This window comes from Phascolarctos cinereus, unplaced genomic scaffold (assembly GCF_003287225.1).
Source record: "Phascolarctos cinereus isolate Bilbo 61053 unplaced genomic scaffold, phaCin_HiC Scaffold_1;HRSCAF=81, whole genome shotgun sequence".
Lineage (NCBI taxonomy): Eukaryota > Metazoa > Chordata > Mammalia > Diprotodontia > Phascolarctidae > Phascolarctos > Phascolarctos cinereus.
Genome location: NW_027555514.1, coordinates 134,487,836 through 134,493,835, shown reverse-complemented (window position 1 = coordinate 134,493,835; position 6,000 = coordinate 134,487,836).

Sequence of the window (6,000 nt, the reverse complement as noted above, 5' to 3'; positions counted from 1 at the left end):
AAGCAACTGCCAGATACAAAAATCCTATGACACTTATGTTGTGGAGTAGCTTCCAAATTTTCTATTAAGAATGACAATACTGTCTTATGTTTGTTTAGCACTTCAGTTTACAAAGTGCCTTCAAGTATATTATTTCATTTGATCTTCATTAGAAGTCGATAAGGTAGATAGGGGAAGCATCTCCATTTCACCACTGAAGCTAAAAGTATCAATGATGCAAAAGTGACATGCATGGGGCAGATAGGTGGTACAGTGAATAAAGCTCCAGCCTTGCAATCAGGAGGACCTGAGTTCAAATCCAGCCTCAGACATTTGACACTAGCTGTGCGACCTTAGGCAAGTCACTTAACCCTGATTGCCTCATCAAAAAGGAAAAAAAATGATATGCACAAGGTTTCAAGTGGCAAAGTCAGGCCTTGAATTCCAAGTTCAGAATTCTTTCCATTATGGAAGTACATAACTGTGTTTTTAAGGACAAATTTATGGGCATCGGGCCTTGTATTTCATTCACATAACGCTTATGTTATATATTTTTTTTCTCATGAAGATTTTAATTTCCTAGAGGGCAGAGACTATGTTATTCATATTTCTTTCTAGAGTTTCATCTCCCATCCTCTCCCCATTCAAGCATTCAGTATAGTTCTCAACACTTTGTTGAAAGAAGGTGCAATCAGGTTAACTTTGTTTTGTTTCGTGTTTGCCATTGGTCACAAAAGAGAACTGATGATTCCAGGAAGGATTTTAGAAAATCCATCACTATTATAAAAAAAAATGCCACCGAAGTGGCAAATCAACAATAATAATTGTCATGAACAATACATGTATGAACAGCACACATTATACAATCTCAATATTTCATTTATTATTGTAGTGTTTGTTCACATTTGAATTTCGTACTTTCCTGTGGAAAACCAACTTGGCTTCTAAAAGCATCATTATCTATCCACAGTTCTAAGATCTTTGCAATGACTATGTAACTAAAATGGTGTTTGGTCCCTAACCTTACCAGTGTTATTAGTACCATTCACAAAGGCATAATGGTAAGAATTTCGGTCACTCTGGCTGACTCATCTATTTTCTGGCAATGAGTTTTTTGAACCTCCTTGTAGCACACTACTATCCCATACTGGCTTTGAACATAACATTTTAGTTCAAATATTCCTAATGATGCAATAAGAGAAATTCTTAAAGACTTTAAAAGAGGAATTTTAAAAATTATTATTATTATTAATGGAGTCATAGGTTTTATGAACAAATCATGGAACAAAGTTGACAATTTAAAAAACTGATAGGAGCTGAAAGTCTTCAGATGTTTATAAAACATATCTTTGCTTGAATTTGCCTTTTTCTGACAATTCAGATGCAACCAAATCTATTTTAAAACATATGAATTTATGGGAAACCTTAAGGAATCTGACTATAGTTGCATATTTTTATTCTTTTTGTTTAGTAGCAGCTGGTGGAAATTGCTAAAGGGTGGCACTAGTTTAGAATATAAAGGACTTGTGCATCTATAGACTCAGGACAGATGTATTCACATTGCCTTTATTCATTTGTATTCAGGACAGCAATCCCATACAAGATGACTGACTCATGGCATACCCTTGATTCTTGTCCACAAAACAAATTCTCCCACCTTCCAATTATATGACTCCTTACTCTAGGTCAAAAGAGACACAGGACTCATGAAATATTAGAAATAGAAGAGTTTACTGGTTATAGAGTCCAACACCCTCATTTTATATAATGAAGCAACTGAGGCTAAGAGAAGCAAGGACGTGCTTACCACTAGGCTAATCAGTGGAGGTGTAGAGAATGAAATTCTTATACCCCATGGTGTTTGCCTCTAGGATACCACTGAATTTATTGGATTAGGAGATTGCAATCTGCATCTATATGAAGTAAGGAAAAGGGGGGAAGGTAAGTGATAGTATAACTTCTTACATATATGGTTTCTTCTTACAAAATCTTTGTGGAGTGGCAGTGCAAGTTATAGCACGTTCATTTTAAGGTTGAAGAAGCAGGCTCACAGAGATTACATGACTTGCCCCAGTTCAACACAGCTCCAAACCCAAGCTCATATATTGAGTCTAATGTTCTGTCTACCACATGTGGTGGGAAAACAGCACACTGTTGTGTCCCTTCCTCTCCAACATTCAAAGCCATTTTTCTCCCTGGGAAGGAAAATTTATATGCAACCTCAGACAGCAGGCAGCACTTGGCAGTGTTTTGCCTGCTAGGTAATGATTCCCCAAATCATTTTTATGGTACATAGTATTATGACAAATCAATGCCAGCCTTGCAGCTGCTTAGCCATTAAAAACTATGCATGGAGATTGATCAATACCGATGTTTGGGACTTAGCTCCTTCCAGTTATTTTTCCTTTAATCTAAAAAAAAAAAGAAAATCTGTAGACATTGTGTAGCATTTTCAATATTGATGGACCTATCTTGAAAATTCTAATTACAACAGGAAAATTTAACAGAGACATTCTTATTTTTGATTATTACACAGATCCTTTTTGAACATGGTATCATGGAATTTAAGTTCAAAAGGACCTCAGAGGCTACTCAGTCTAACTCATACTTTAATAATATCTAACAAGTAGTCATCCAGCTTTCTCCTGAAGATCTTTGTGAAGAAGGAATACTCCTCCTTGGGCAATTCATTTCACTTTTAGACAGTTCTAACTGTGAGAACTCACACCTGTCTCCCTCTGCAAAATTCACCCAGTGCTATTAGTTCTGCCTTCTAAGACCAAACATAAGACTAATCCCTCTAGCACAATGAACTTTCTAATACATCTTTTCTATACCCCAATTCCTTTAATACATCCAAATAGGGTATGATCTTGTGGCCCTTCATCATCCTGGTTGTCTTTCTCTGAGCACTCTTCTACCTTACCAATGTTTTTCCCTAAAATGTCCCCAGAACTGAAAACAAAAAACGAAACAAAAAACCTCTCACAGATGCTGGCTGACCATGGAAGAATGAAGGGCCATCAAATCCCTCAAGTTGGAAACTCTATTTCTCTTCTGCATTAGCTTTTTGGTGCTATATCTTATCTTCTTGACAGGCCTTATCAAATGAGAGTCATTCAATTTGCAAGCCACTAAATCCCTGGATCTCATTTACATGAATTGCTATCTAGCCATTTTGACCTCATTTTGCATTTGGGAAGATGATTTTTTTAAATCCAAGAATAAGACTTCATATTTACCCCTATTAAATCTGATTAGATATAGCCCAATGTTCTAACTTGTCATCTCTTTGACTCCTTTGTGATCTAGCATGTTAGCTATCTTTCCAGTGCCATGTCATCTGCAAATTTAGTAAGCAGGATGATTCTTTTAAGTCATTAAAAAAATTTTTTTTTGGAAAGGAATCATCAATGTAGGTAGACTCCAATGAAGAGCTTCCTCTACAAGTGCAGATCAGCACCTTCTCCGCAACTTAGTCATAAGAGAATTTTCTGGGGCACTGGGAGATTGACTTACCCAAAGTCACACAGCCAAGTATGTGGAAAGGTGGTACCTGAATCTGGGTCTTCCTAACTCCATGGAAGACTACACATTACAGAATGTTCCCTTTTTTATCCAGTCATTCATAAAAATATTGAACATCACAAACCCATGGCCCATCCCAGGATAGCCTAAGTTGACACTGAACCATGGAGGACTTTTTGGGTACAGCTCTTCAAACAGCTCTGAATCCACCTATTTGTACAATTTGATTCACATCTCTTCATTCGTTTACAAGAACGGCATAAGAGACTGTCAATACTTTGCTAAAAGTCTAAATTAACCACATCTACAGCATTTCTTTATCCCATCATTCTTTTTTTTTTTTTTGCTTTTTGGTGGGGTAATCAGGGTTAAGTGACTTGCACAGGGTCACACAGCTTAGTAAATGTCAAGTGTCTGAGGCTGGATTTGAACTCAGGTCCTCCTGACTCCAAGGCCAGAGATCTATCCACTGTGCCACCTAGCTGCCCCTATTCCATCATTCTTGATGAAATCATACACTTTGTAATCACTGCTTCCTTTTCTAGATGTTCACTATCTGTTTAATAATATACTTTAGAATTTGGCAATCTCCCAGGCCTATTTTGCAATTTTTATTCTTTAAGTAAAAATCGAGACATTTGTCCTTCTTTAGTTCTCTGACACCTCTCCCACTCCACTCTCTCTCAAAGATCATCAAAGAACACCTGACAGTTCTTTCAGTAACCTGGGCCTGGAAACTTGCAAGAGCAGCTGTATTAGTATCTCCTAACATTTCTTAGGTTTCAACTCCTTATTAGCCATTTTCATCCTTTCTAGTACAGGTTAGTTGACCTGACAGAAAAAAAAAAACAGAAACAGGAATCAAGTATCCATCAACCATCACCGTTGCCCCATTTGCCCCAGAGATACTACATAGAAACTGAGATAATGTACACAAAATCAAAATAGCATTTAATAAGCATCACATGCTTGGCACTGGGTTAAGGGCTTTGCAAACTTTAAGGTGATAAATAATTGTCAGTTATTATGCTGTTCCTCTCTTCTTTCCCTTAATATACCTTTAAGTGGAAAACCCAAAAAAGGAACTGGCTCTCCTGCATTTGGCATAAAGTTCCAAAAGTTGTCTGGATAAGTTAAGTACTTCATCAAATTCTTATCATTTCCCCATGCCACAATGTAAAGTTGTCCTGAACTCATCTCTGCTCAATAACTTCCTGTCCTGATGGTGGGGAGTATACTCTGATGTTCACTTTTCCCTGTTTTAATTTAAAGTTCCCCAACATTGATATATTGTGTCTCCAGGACAAGTTTGTTTTCCATTCTCCCAACTATTTTCTCTTTATTTCCATGTGTTCAATAGCAGAGTCAGGATAATATCACTTGTCTTTGCTTCCATTTATCCTGACCCAAAAGCACTCTACCATGCTTCCCCATTGGGGTTTCAATATTTCCTCAACTGAGTTTACCTTCTTAATCTAATACAAAGCAATTCCTCTGTCTCTTATACCTGAGTTCTATTCTCAAGACTTAGTAAGGGTCACATTTTCCTGTTTTTGATATAAGCTTTTGGACTATCTTGTTATTCATACATTGCATATATGTGAATAGACAGTGGAGACTGGATTTCATTGCTGGCTCCTTTATTAGATTTTGTCTGTGAATTTTCCAGTGTTTCTGTATTTTTCCTATGGAATCCAGTATTGTAGACAGGAGTTCTTTTCCAAATCTCCTTTTATTAGATATATAAAATTCTTGAAAAAATGTGTATGTAGACATAGGTAGTATGATAAAAGGATAGTCGGGGAATCAGTCTCGGTGTACTCATCTACAATGCTTGTACTACATACTTCACTGGGCTATAAGTGAGCATGAAATTATAAAGTATATAAAACTTTAACAACTAAATCACTATAAAATGTTGCTAACATCATTACCAATAAAAGTTACTAGGAGTGTACTACAGAAGTACAAGATATAGACTGACTTTCTAACTCAGATAAATCAGTAATGACAAAAGGGAAATTAAGATAGGCTGAAATGAAAATAAGGAAGTTAAGTGATGTTTATAGTATGATCAGTATTTAAGCAATGGAGACCTACTGTACACATCAGCTTTTTTTAACAAGCATTTTTAAGTTAATGCTTGTTAACTGAGGAAGGAATGTATAACAAAATTAATTGTGATTTATATTCTAAACTTATGAATTTAAAACAACCTGATTTGAAGTTTATCTAGACAAGAACCTGTCACTGAACCTATCTATATTCAAGGCTAATAGGAAAATGCATTGCAGAGATGTGCATCTACATAGGGATAAGTCAAACAGGGTTAATTAAACCTAATACTTGAACTTCAGTGCAAAGACAGGTCAGAACTCTAAACTAAATGTCATTTAATTAATATGTTGTCTATGATATTCTAAGTATCACAATCAACTATCAATTCTCAAAGAAGCTTTTCGGTGCCTCTTTTTGGGGAGACTTACTCTTACA